General features: G+C 38.8%; 1 protein-coding gene across 3 annotated transcripts in view; it reads right to left on the bottom strand.

Annotated features, from left to right (window-relative positions):
• CALCR (calcitonin receptor) overlaps positions 1–14,467 on the bottom strand; it is a 136,001-nt gene that overhangs the window by 72,596 nt on the left and 48,938 nt on the right. The window lies entirely within an intron of this gene.

The following is a 14,467-nucleotide window of genomic DNA, read 5'->3' as shown; positions in this document are numbered from 1 at the left end:
CGATGAATGCACCACAGCTTGGTGTCATCTGCAAACCTGCTGATGTTTCACTGTCCTTGTTACTGACAAAAGTTATTAAATCACTGACTCCTAGGGGACATTACTCATCACCAGCCTCCACATGGACACTGAGCAGTTGACTGTAACTCTCTGAATGCAACTGATCAGCCAATTCTTTAGGTGGTCCACCTATTTGATCTAGGTCTCTCCAATCTAGAAAGAAGGATGCTGTGTGGGACAGTATCAAATGCTTTGCACAGGTCCAAGTAGATGACAACAGTTTCTCTTCCCTTATCCACCAGTGATGTTACCCCATCATAGAAGATTGTTAAATTTGCCAGACATGATTTGCCCTCAGTGAAGCCACGCTGGCTATCACCAGTCACCTCTTTGTTATCCATGTGCCTTCACATAGTTTCCAGCTTGCATTTGTTTTGCCAAACACGTCTGGGGGAAAGTATTAAAATTATTTTCTCATTCCAATCTGGACATTTTACCTCTGCTTTCATAATTTAGTATACTGCTTTGGGCTAGGAGTCAGCTCTGCAGTCACATTACTATAATCCCAGGTCCTGTGCAGACCAGCACTGCAGCACAGAAATAACAGCCCATTTAGGCAAAAGAAATGCCATGGTTGTGATCTCAGCTGTGAGAAGGAAACAGAGCCAGTCCCTCTTATTTCCTAAGCACATGCTCTAACTATTAGCCTACAATGGTCTGCCAGTAGATTAACTGGAACCACCATCTTCTCACAGCCATATTTCTGAGGGAAAAGGTGAGCTCTATTCAGTGCTTCCTATGCCAGAAAGCTGGTGATCACCAGTATCAGGTGGAGAAATGTACCTCCTTACAGCCTCTAGTCAAACATCCGGGATGGTAAGGCAAGGCAGAAGATGTACTGGTTACTTTTACACAGCTCTTTGAGCTGTGTCTGAACTTTTGTCTGATCATCCTGAAGTTTTCATATGAAAACCTTCTGAGAAATACAGGTTCCAAATTCTCAATTTTCGGTGTTGGGCACCAAAAGGCATTGCAACATAATATTTGCAGGCATCTACATAATTTGTTGGGTCTTCCCTCATTCCTTTTAGTAGTCTTGGAGATAATTTCACTATCAGGGAACCAAATGCCCATCTGCTTGATGATTACCCAGCTGTTACTCTAGGAGATCACTATTAATTTCTATTATCCTTCCTGGCAGAGAGAGTGAACTGCATCTGTAGAGCTGAGTGGGTACTGTGTTAACAAACGGAAACTATTAGCTATGGCAAATAGGCAATTTCAGACCTACACAGATCAAGTGACCAAATAAATATATTGTATTGATTCATCTGTATTGCATGGGAGCTGCAATACTTAAAGTTTCATTTTCCTACTGAAACCCAGTCGACAAGAACAGGCTATTTAACTCTAGATTTGCCTTTAACCAAATCCTTGCCAATAAACTGAACAAAAATAGAAAAATAAAAAGAGAAAATAGCTGCTGTCTTGGCTGAATTTTGTCTTAGAATAATCACAAGTTTTGAAAAGCCAACACAAGATACATATGGGTGATCAAGGTGATCCTATACACTAAAGAGAAAGTGGAAGATACCTATCCTATGACTAAATGACAAATAACTATATTTTGAAAGAAATGTAACACAAGAAACATGGTTTGAATGTTAATCATATACAATGCTTCTTCATCCTCCAATCGCTAATGCAAAAGGAGGTGATTTCCATCATAAACCAGTAGCCAAGAAAATATGTTTTTAGTTCTTAGGAAGCCACCCCTCATCTCTCTCTCGTTGTTGACCAAGAGTTCTTAGGAGGCTTAAAATAAAGTGGAAACAAATAAAATTTCAGGAGGGGACTAGTAAAATACTTAAATGGAGTTGGTACCCAAGGTCTGCAATACACTCAAAGATTGGATGTTGTCATTTTAAATGTATTCTGGAAAGCTGTAAAATATAACATATTCCAACTCAAAAGTATTAATGGGAGTATCTAAAGCACTTCTGGAGGTTAACAAATTCAGTGGAACAAGAACATAATGTCAAGGCAGTGGGATGCCACTTGGGATGCATGCATAAGGAGTTAAAGAGAAGCAAGGAAAACTGGATGCTAAGAGTTGAACTTATGGGTGTTTCTTTTTCCATTTCCCAATTTTTTTCTTGCATGACATTGGCAGAATCTTTATTTATTTAGATGAATTCAACCACATATGTGATATTCTTCCCTCTGGGATCAATACTTTTTTGACTCCATATATTGAAAATTTTGTTAAAAGTTTTCCTTCAGCTGGATCATTAATTGGAAAGAAAAACCGTTATTTGATATTTCCTCATGGCCAATTCCTTCTCAGTTTTCCATTCAGTCCTTCCCCAGGCAAACTCCCACTGGTCCTTTTTTTTTTTTTTTTTGTAACCATGCATTCCTTTAGATTATTTGAAGTAAGTGAATATTTTATGGGATGGGCAAAGTAACAAGGAAAAATATTGTACTTTTTTATTATGTCACTGCTTTTATATAAATCACATAAAGTGTGAAAAATCATGTGAGTGGATTGCTATAAATCAAATGCACATGACTCACATTTAGAGCATTTTGTCCCCACCTGGCAGCCGAACAGCCTATGCTAGAGCTGGATGTAGGATGTAGGTTTCACTTCTACTCCGACAAAAATGAGTCTTTTTTTTTTTTTCCTCCCTCAAGTCTGGCTCTCATTTTATAGCAGCTCTGCTAATAATGAATAGAAATCCTAATTAAGATTTGAAGTCAGAAGATATTACACTCATCTCAAAGGGCTGGACCTAACAGGGCTCCTAAATGAGCCAGTAGAAACAAAGAAGCTTTAGAGCCTGCAAGCCATCCTGTGACAGTCTCTGAAGAAAGCTGTGTGTGTCTGAGCTCTCAGCCAGCTTTCACAGATACAACAGCTGGTCTTCTTGAGAGTGATTACCACTGGTGGTAAATCTTGCCTTAGTTGTGCTCTTAAAGTATAACACCTAATGGAGTGCTGAGTTTTCTGTTACAAATGTAAACTGCAATAAATGGAAGGGAACTGAAGTTGTTATTACCTTTTACACTGTTTTTACATCCGATGTGACAGATGAAGATGCAAAGCTGTAATTAATTATGCAGATATAAAGAAATGTGTATGTCAGTACAAAAATAATAATACAATCTCAATTAGTTACTACAGAATAATCAAATATTACAGCTGTAGTGCTTGATTACTGTGTTGCTCCTGTCAGGAATTACAGCACAGGATTAGACTGAATATTAGCACTCATTTCAATTAGGGCAAAACTTGCACATTGTTCACTATGGCATTATGCATGCGTTACAGAAGTCTAACAATGAAATTTGCACATAATAAGTTACTATCGACTGCTCCTTTGCCAAGAGGTAGCTATTAGCCACTGAAATTAAAATTCAGAGAAGTACTCCATAGTAACATATATGAAAAGTCTTATTTTCAGTTATAATCATGGTAACAATGCAGGCAGTGTTCATAGTGGACACATATGCATGGGTAAGAATAAAGAGCCGAAGGGGTCTTTTCAGGCACTTGCAGTGAGATTAGTGTTTTCCTTATGGTTTCTCTTTTCTTCTGTCAATTAGCAAGGAAAAGAAATGAGGGAATGGGTGCACTGTGCTCTTGCTGCCCACTGTGCTGAGGCAAACTCAGCACTGGCTCCAATAGAGAGCAAAGGTTCTCATTCTTCAGCAGAAGCTGCAGGGCAAACATGAGACAGCAGGACTGCTTTTCTGCCAGCCCAGGGTTTTCCTTCTTCCACAGTATTGTTAAGTGGAGCTCTGGGACAGCCCTGGGAAGCTAACCTACACACTTTTAAAAGGAAAATGGCAGAGCTTGGAAATAATTCTCCAATATTGGCAGAAATGGCTCCTCAGAACTTGCTACAAGTAATGCAGATCTTTTCATTAGCCTCTTGGCATTGTCACCATCTCACTTGCTATTACTCTGATTACTTCAAATTCATTTTCTGGCTTTGCTCTCCTTTCATGCACTCTGTATGTGAGATTCTAATCACACTGATAATGCACAGTTTTCTTTTGTCTTAGGGCTTTGGTGGGGAGCAGAGGAGGCTCTGAAGCAGCTTGTTAGCCACAACTAATACACACTGGGTAAAGCAACATCTGGCCTAGAGTGTACCTGCTCTACCAGTAAGGCCAAAAGCCTGTGGGGCCCTTTCAATTCTCAGGCAAATCAGTCAAGTCCCATTTATGATCACTTCCAACACAATGTGTTTTTTAAGGCTGCCAAAACCAACTCTGAACGCTTCCTTATGCCAACATTTCCTTTTGGTAAAATCTTGATACACTTTGGCTAAAGCCTGTGTTGGGCAGGGATTTGTTTTGCTGGACCTCTTAAAATGAACTTCTGGCTCCACTAGGCAAGGAATTCAGAAGCAAATCCAAAATGTCAGCTGAAGTCACTAATGAGGATTAGCCTCCAAATTTTGAGTCAGCCAAAAACAGGGAGTCAGTTTTGCATTTCTGAGCACATCCGGGACCCATGTAGGTGCTATGGGGCTATACTTCAGTTTACCCTATAGACTTGGATACTTCTGACAGCTAGGCTTAGGGTTTTCCCACATCTTCCTATCAAATTCAGCTGCAGAGCTAATCTTGACTACAAATTATACAATAAAATAGGAAAAGAAATGCATACAATATAGCAGCCTATTTGTAAAGCTTTTAAAAATAAAAACCTGGAATTACTCTGTAATTCTTAGCAAGATTTTTCCTGTTAAAACCATAGGTTGCCAATGCTAGCATTTATTTCACTGGCAACGAGTGAAAAGACCTGAAACCTTAGCTTCTCAGTGCTGTTAATAACTTCAAATATCCAAATATCCATCCATGATCAAAAGCTTCATGTGGAAAAATAATAGATAGTCTCTTCCATAAATTACATTGACAGCACTTCATATAGCAGACAGGGGACCAAAAGGAAGCCTATTTGGATAAGCACTGAGATTCATAAAAGATTTCTAATAGTTTTGGAAATAAGTCAGCACAGCCTATTCAGCAGAACTAGGGCTGTCCTTGCTTGACATCCCAACTGCCTTGCTGAATCCACATTGTGCGTGTGCTCCCACAGGGCTGGCAAAATCTCAAGGTGCAAGAGTTTAGGACAACCTAGCTCTTATAGGCTCAGCAAAATTTGTGTCCTGGGGTCTTTTGCCCTCCTTCCAGTGTTGATTTTGCCTGCTGGTGGTGCAGAGTTTGGGCTTTTATTTGTTGATCTGCAGCTTGTAGCTTTTCTCTAAATGCCATGTATTCATCCGGATGAAGCACCTGACCTTCCTATGGAGCACATTTTTCAGACAGCACCAGCTCAAAAAGCATGTATAGGGTATTTTTCTCAAACAATATGAATATTTCTATTTAAAGCTGTACAATGAATCTTCTGCAACATACTGAGACAGTCACCATCACTAAGGTAGTGAAAGGCCCAACTCCTATTGGTTTCCTAGCATAAGAGCTGTCTTGCACATGGTATTGCTCACACATCACGCATACATGATCAAAATACATGATCATCAAACAGCATCTGAATGTTTTTTCTTTACTGTGAGAAAAATATCCTACTCATTTCTTTTTTTTTTTTTTTTTTTTCTTTCTTAACTCACTGTGTGCAAGATAATACCATCTTCACAGTCTTATAGGTTGATCCCATTTTAACAGGTGTTTCACAGAGCTACAAGGTAAAGACGTATTTAAAATAACAAATGAGCTCAGGAGCAGGATGTTTGCATAGCTCTGTTGCTTGGATCTGACAGTGAATGGGTGGTTGTTGGAAAGGAAGGAATGGAAGGATCTACAAAAGCAATCTTTTTGTAGAGTGACTTGCACAAGAAGCTGGTAATTCAGTTGTGCAAAAACATCTTGACTATTCATATGTAAGAGAACAACTCACATAAGCAAGTAACGGAACTTGATTTTTCACGGCTTTATGTATTGAAACCTCTTCTTTCAGACCTCACAGTCACTAAACTTAGCACTTTCCTATTATCCTTTACCTCTTTTTCTAGATGGATTATTTCCAAAAGATGCCATTCCCACTTCCTTTAAATATATTGATACCTCAGGTGTGTACTAACAGCACAGAACACATACAAGGCTAGAAAGTCTTGTTCAACATTATATTAATTTAGTTTGTTGTGAGTGAATATTGTGCTAGTTGCTTGCCATAGTGACTTGGTAAAACACCAATGTGAATTTATCTCAGAAGTTTAACAGCAAATATACCTAGCAGTATTACATGTCTACAAAATCCTTAACGCTTTTCTACAAAATTTGACTAGTCTCCCTGAGCTATTGATATAGATTTCTGCTCTGCTCTGTGCTTAGAATGCATTTCAACAGTGCTCATAAACATTTTTGTCTCTATGACAGTCAATCCCTGTTTAGTGTAACAGCCATGTGGAAGCTTAGCTTTAAGTACCATTTAAAATGCAGCGTGCTTGCCCACTGGAGACTGTGCTGCTGACCATGTAAGTAGCAAAAGGGAGCATCCAATGGACTCCATTTTTAAGAGAATCAACTGCAGAATGAGATCCTTTCCAGATGGGAATTTTGGTGATCTCATTGGCAAATGCCCACAAGATTGCAGGCAGACAGCAATGACTATACTATAACATTTGACTAGGAACAATGGGACTTTTTGCGGAAGAGATGATAGTTCAGTTTCCTTCAGTTTTATCAAGTTCCAAGCAAACAGCCCGGCCAATTTCTACCTACAGAAAGTATGGTGAAATTTACATGCCGTAAGAATAATAATAAAAACTCAACTTACCAATGATCTGGCGGAACCAACCTAGTATATGGTCTCCAGCCCAGAACTATTGTCTACTAGAGCTCTTGAAAGCTACTTTTCTATGACATCCCTGAGAAAACCTTCAGTTGATTCCTCAACCAGAATGAAATTCCATCTTGTCAGGTAGTGGAGAGCCAAATAAGGTTTTCAACAGAGGAGTAGTCTTTCACAATCAAGATTTTAGTATTTGTTTTGTTAATCATGATGTTTTTTGTCTCCTAGTTGAAGTGGCAGCTAGCTAATGGTTAGTAGCTGGAATAGAAGGAAAGGAATGAAAAGAGGTATAGGCAGGAAGCAAATGCTCAGTGTTTTCTATTGGTAACTGGAGGTTTTATTGGGATTTCTAATCAGTGGATATGTACAGAACATGCAACAATCAAAAAATAAAATTATCACTACAATATATAAATGTGATATAAACAACTACTGTGGTGGCTCAAGCTTTTAACTGTCTTCTGGCAATGTTTCAGTAGAGTCCACTGAACCATGACTGTTCCCTGATATAAATCTGGAAACTGATTTAAATGCAAGAAGCTCTACTAACTGAAACAAAACTCTTTCATGATTCCTTTGGTACAAATAAGAGGTAACTTGAGCACTTGGAAAGCTGGAGAATATGTTTTAATTGGAATTTTAATTGAATGAGATAAATAGCATGTGTCACTTCATCATGAACAGGCTCCGTAAGCGCCACAACAGATCAAAATACGCATAAATTGAAGCAAGAGGCTCTTTCTTTCTTTCCTTCCATTTTCCTTCTTTTCCTCCTTTCTCTCTCTCTTTTCTCTCCTTTTTTTCTCTTCTCTTTCATCATTCATACATACATTTGTCTCTAACATCAGCTGTTATGACACTTCATAGGTCTACAACCACCGATCCTGGCAAATGGTTGCCTCCAGTCCTGAATAAGTTTCAGTCTTCAACCTACTCAGTGCACAGTAATTTTCATCAGAGTAGACACACACCTCTAACAGTCACACAGCATAGACAGACCATTATTTGTTTCACACCATGTTTCTTCTCTGTCCTCATCTTTAGATCACAAAGCCAGAAAGGAGAACCTGATTCTGAAGGCGCTATCCTTCCTCCTGCCTACCTAGATGGTTATTCCTACCTGTCATTCTATCCAGAAATCTCCTAAATGAGGCAGCACAGAGATCTAGATGCAAAATTCTGAATCATGTCCTTGATGCACCATTAAGTTAAATGTGTGATTGATAGTTCACTGCAATGTACACCACGAAACACTAGTCAACAGAGCTTGTTTTCTTTTCCCCTCTACAAACATCTGATAGGGAAACACAGAGTTATACCTCTGTGAAGATGCCTTGCCACCTTTGTATTCTACACTGATTTTGGTTGACAAACTGAGAAAGAAAGAAGAGGATTTTCAGACATAAATGAGAAACCTTAGAAAGAGCTATTTTCACTTAATCAGAATGACTGGGTTGAAACCAAATAACAAAACAAACTCCCACTGGATAATCCAGATGTATAAATCATGGAAGATGATGAAACAAAGACAGATGCTTGGAGCTCTCCCATGGGTCCCAGACACTTCCAGAACTTCTGGTAACACATACAGAACCAGCTCCTCAGGCTGATGGCAAAAATAATGAAGTACAGGCTGGTGTCCTGCACTGCCAGAGTCCCTGTCTTTGGGAGGCGTGTATAGCAGTAACTCAGTCTGCAATAGTCACATCATTTTGAAGTAGATTTATTTCTGTGTGCTGTTTCAGGACTTCATTCCAGGTCTCAGTCATTAATTATATGCTGCTGATTAAGCAGCAATAAGCACCTGGCCCGTAAAACGTAAATGAAATGAAATGCCTTTTAAATCGCTATCAATTTTGAAGTTGTAAGCAGTAGTTTTTTTTAATTTAATTTTTGCTTTACTTCAGAAGCAGTGATACCGTTCTAACAAAGTGAACATTTGGCATTGATTTCAATGAAGAGCAGTTTGGAGCAGACAGAGAAAAGGAACACTACAAAGAAAAGGCCAGTCTCCTACAGTGAGCAAAGCTGACAAAAGGCAAACATGATGGATTTCTTACCAAAACATTCTCCCTGGTAATATGTATTTCCAAGCTGAGGTACACAACACTGTTCACACAACCAGCCGTGCCTTGCTTAAACCACAGCTGATAATGAGGACTCGGGAGGAAGATAAACATTCAGTTCTACTGAGGTCTTATAAACTTTAACAAAACTTATGTACAGACTTTTTACTGGGAAATGGGGCTGCAAGAAGTTTGTTTTCCCCCTCCAAACTTATTCTGCACTTTGCACAAGCTGAAGCTCCTTAAAGGACCAAAAGAGGTTCCAGTGCCAAAAGAGTGCTTAGTTCCCTCATTTTGCTAAAATCACGGCAGAAGCTATTTCTGGGTTTACAATTTTCTTATACAGACAGATCAGTCTACGTGAATCCGGATATTAGGTTTTTTCTTGAAATTGGTTTTCAGAAGCCAAATCCATATATTGGCAGCTTGCCGAAACTTGGTGTCAGACACAGAAATAATCTTCTTTATTCTGAAGAGCCAGGAAAGCCTGTGGTTTGTGACAGTGTTGTACCAAGAAGAACAGTTTTGATTTCTAATCCTCCCCCCAAAGTAAGCTGTTTCTTTTTACCTACCAAGGTCAAAATTAAGAACTCAGCTGAGTTTATGACTTAAGCCTGACTTCATGATAAATCAGTACAAAACAATGGAAAAAAATAAATAAATCCCCAAACAGCTCTGAGACTGAAAAGAAAATCTACAATGGGGATGAGGTAGTACTGCGAAAATTAATGTGATTATTGATACTACAAAAATAAGCCTTATTTCTTTTTCAGTGTGCAGGGAACTAAAACAAGATAAAACTTTGAAAACCTTCCTTTTCCCAGCACACACCAATATACTGCAAAAACCTGAACTGCAGCTTTCTGTGGTACATAGAGAGGTGTTAATTCATTTCTTATACAAAAACAAGACCAATATCTCCTTCATTACTTACAGTCACAAGGAAAGAAGAGAGCAATTTGCAGGACTGGGATTGAGAATGCAAATCACGTGTCACCCTCATATTTCAACAGCCTTAACATTTCCACAGTTCTCCCTGCCCAAGGAAAGCAAGAAGATGCTTCAGAACAGGGGTGATAGTGGGGCATGGTGCTAGCTATAGATTTTGACTGAGGAGGAAAGGATGATGGGAAAGGTGGCACTTCTCTGGCCCATTTTTTTGTACATTTACAAAGAAACCTGCTCAGAAAGAAAGGGGAAAGTGGAGGACAGTTATGAGTTCTAACAAGAAATGCATAACAAAGATCAAAGTGTACTGAAATCACCATTAAAAAATTCTGCTCTATTTATCATTGTAATTTTGTTTTGTACATATTGCTTTTCACTTTTTGGGGTCAGTTTTTCAATTAACTTAAAAAAAATTCATGCTGCATGAAGAAGTTGTGGTGCAAAGCATGGATGTCAGCAAGACTCCTACCCTATTGGATGCAAAATGAGCAAAACCAGTACTTTCTACAGATCTTTCATCCACATTTAACGGTTTTCCTGCAGAACAGCAACCAGCGCTTGCACTGAAATATCTACTGTTCAGAAAAGTTGCAGACGCCACCACACAAGATGCAACATGGAACTAGTGCAGCAGCTTTTGAATTGTGAATCTTCACTACAAACTGCTTTGCTTCCTATGGGTGGAGTATATGAAAATGACTTAGTTTCTAATGTGCAATCATTCCTGCTGCACATAGAAAATAATGGTCCAGGTCAGCAATTTTGCTTCATATACAAAGAAGAAAGAGCCTCACAGACAAAGTGATAATCCAGCTTTTTCATCGTACAGAATATTTGCCTCCTCCTCTGTTTTCTTTTTGCACCATGCAGTAGGGAAGACCGAGACCCATATGCGGAGACTGCACATGTCTGTATGTATAGCTTCATGTTTGTATGGATACAGATGACAAGTGCTTCAAAGCATATCACACAGTCCCAGGACAGAGCTGTGCAAAAGGAGCAAAGGCACAACCCATGGCAGTGAGCACAGGGAGGCCACTATAGGTGCCCACCCACAAGAACCCAGAGCAAGTAAAGGATTTTCTTCCAGAAGATCAGAGAGAAGTGAAAAGAGATACGCAACACATTCATTTCTTACCATTAAGCAAATTTATTCCCTTTCTCACTAACTTTTCTTTCTATTTCATCTGTTTGAGCTCTTAAGATCACATTATCTATAAATGTAGTTATTGGAAAACTATTTTTTGTACATCCGGGCCAATATGAACTACCATAATAGAAACCTTGCTTCAGTGGTTTGTGCAATACACAGGTATGGCTTAATCAATTTTCCGCCAGTGAGTCTGTCCAGCCAAATCGCACTGTTTGGAAGCTATCACAGTTCAAGGACAAAGCCTTTTAAAAAACCCTCCATGCTTCAAGTTTTAAAGAAGCAGCAGTCTTACAGTCCCACAAAAAAACTTTGCCTTGGAGACACAGGAGATGGGCAAACTGAAATACAACAGGACAGATGCTCATCCTTTATCTTAGGCAAGCGAGATTTAAGCCTCTGCATGGCAGCACTAGCACTGCATGAAGAGATACATGTTTTAATCTGGAGAGAACAGCAATACTAATGCACACAATCTAGAATGCTTGATCCCTTAATTAAACCCTAGCAATATCTAAGAAGACCACATCCAGATTAGTGAAAACATGATGAGTAGTTCCCAAAAATCTTCCTCGCGGCTTAATTACATGCCTGAAATGGACCTCTACATGGGGACTGCTGTTTCATAGCCTAATTTCTTCACTCTCCCTGAAATGTTAAGCATGTTATAATCCATTCTTTATACACTGGAGGATTTTCCCAGCCAAGAGAATAAACTGGCTTAAATATTAAATATTTACATCTTGGTTAGTATATCGTAGCCACAGTATGTACTCACCCTAAATTCTCTTCATGCCAAATTCCTGGGAAATAACCCAATTGTAAAATAATGCTGACTTCATGTTATCTATCCCTTATTATTGTGTAGCACAGGAGACAGATACAATTGGCACCAGAAGTCAGTGCACTGGTTTCATAGCAAGCAAAATCTTGGCAAATGGAATAGCCTATGAATGTATAATACCAGTGAAATGCAAATTAGTGTTAGACATTGGCTATTGCAGCGGGCACCATTATCTGAGCGGAACAAAAACCTCTGGGACAGAAATTAATTGCCTAATGCTACTAAGATTCTATCCCTTCTTTTCAAAACACTTTATTTTGATTACATTTTTAATGCTATCTCTGTAGTACAACACCTCTGCCTACAGAAGCTGGTACTGCTGGTACAGACACAAGCAGAAGTCTTACTTCTCCAAGGAGCTGAATGTGGAAGCCAGGGACATGGCACTTCAGAGACCAGCTGCACTGTCCTAGCCAAGATGGAAAAAAACACTTGCAGGCAGAGCTGCAACAGAGTTCTTCTCAAGTGCAAACAAAAGAGGCTGGCAGGTACCATAGCCTGGTTCACTGCTGCATGCCAAAGCTTCTAATCTTCTACTGTCAGACACCGGTGACTGTCCTTATCCAGAGATAAGCATTCAGTCAATCTCATGCCTAATGAACATGATTAATAGATAACAGAACAGATCCGCAGTCTGAATTGAGATACAGTGACTCAAACTAAAGTGCCTTTTACTTCTCAAGCATACACATCGATTTCAGCATCACCATATAAGACATGAAGATCATCTCAGCACAGGCAAAGGCAGTAGAATCTGGCCAGTGTTTCTTTTGCTGTGGTACTTCACATCTACATACAGCCAACAGATACTAGAAGAAGCACAATCTTCTTCAATGAAACAACTTCCCAGAAATGGAAAGTTGTTTCCATTTCTACTGATACCAATTACCATAGAAACTAAATAGGTAAAGCTGAACTGTGCTGCTTTATACTTAACCAAAAAGTGCAGGTGGGAAAATATCCATTTCCCTCTGAGGAAATGTAGAACACTGTACCACTACCCCCCCCCCAAAATATATATATATTTATATATATTATTTTATATATATATAAAATAATAATAATTAAAGAAATGTGATACTTCTCTTCTTGTAGCTGTAATTTTCTGGAATGTAACATTACTGAGCAATTTAAAACTGAAGTGAACAAAGTGAGAGTGCGAGAGTGCTTTCATCATTATCCTACTGGTAAGTAGAAGTAAGTTTGGGCAGATCTTGTAGAAATATTGTTAGAGCACGTTCTGTCCCCTTCCCTTCTCTCTGCGGACACACCCAAAGATAAGGGATGGAGCCAGGAATAGTAAATGCCCTTCTCTGAACAATGCTTGTAAAATCAAGTCCTTTGGGATGTTTTTTCTTTTAATTTTCAAAGGGGAATGTTAGAAACACTGTAACTTCTCACAGAGATGTCTGTACCTAAGCTATGCATCCATCCTTCCATTCAGCTGAGACAAACAGGCACTTGTAAGGCATCATTCACTCACATCCTATTTAAAATGTTTATTTTATGTGATATAAATTATTTCCCTTACAAGCCTATTTCTACATTATCTCTGAATTTTTACATTGGTCACACGAACAAGATCTTGTGTCTGTGCTAAAACTGCAAGAAAATATCTACTCAGAGATGCTGGGAACATCTGTGCAGGCACTGTCCTTGTTTGATACTTCAGAGTGCTTTAATACATGCCATATCAGTACACGTAATCAAATAGAACTGAAGACATAGAACTAGAGTTTATTAGAGTAAACTATAGAGTTTACTCAAAGGCGTAGTCCAAGAGATTAGTCCGAACAACTGTGTCAGCTGTATGGTTTGAGATGCAGTCATATGAGGCTGTAAACATTTTCCCTATTAGGGCAACAAAGATCCATTTATCACAATGCTTCAGTGCCATTTAATTCCTTCTATAGAGGTCTCCCATTGAGCCTACTACAAAATTACATCCTACAATCATGAGAATCAATCTCTCTCACTTGGCTCAGTGAGAGTTTCAAGGAAAGGTGAGACATAGGTGATTTATTTCTGACATCCTGTCCTGTCTGTCTGAGTGTACCCTTACAATGTCACAAATCCTAGTCCCAGCAAGTACTTTTCTGTTTGTTAGTAAATGATCCATCCTGAACCTGATAAACTTTTCTGTATAAGAAAACTATTTGAATGCTTATGCTCTGAAGGGTTTTTATTTCAACAAATTGGCATTGTCCACCAAAATAATGAGGCAGAAAATATGTTTTGTTAAAAATCCCCAAGCAACTTTAGAAATAACAGAATGGTCCATTATCGGTTAAGTCTGACTCAGACCAGAAACATATTTACATTCTCACAGTTATTCAGAAGACCACAAATAAATTATAGCAATTTACTCTAATGCACTTTTATAAGATTAAATCCCTCAAATAAGCTTACTGTAGATCACACATGAAAGAAATGATTGCATTGCATCATTAAACTTTACTGTCAAAGGGTCCAGCAATAATTTGTTTGCTGGTTACAGTAAAAAAGCCCATTTTCTCTAAAAGATGGCGCTTTACTGAAGCCAGATTTCCATCAAAGATTTCCAATACCTTTCTGAGCTGTTTTGAACAGAGCTTTTAGTCATTCATTTCACCTGGCCTATTAGGCTCCTACTG

The sequence above is a fragment of the Coturnix japonica genome, chromosome 2, assembly GCF_054131305.1.
Source record: "Coturnix japonica strain WE chromosome 2, WE-NBRP24, whole genome shotgun sequence".
In the NCBI taxonomy this organism is placed as follows: domain Eukaryota; kingdom Metazoa; phylum Chordata; class Aves; order Galliformes; family Phasianidae; genus Coturnix; species Coturnix japonica.
Note: the sequence above shows the minus strand (reverse complement) of the source record. Positions and strands in the feature narration are given on the sequence as shown.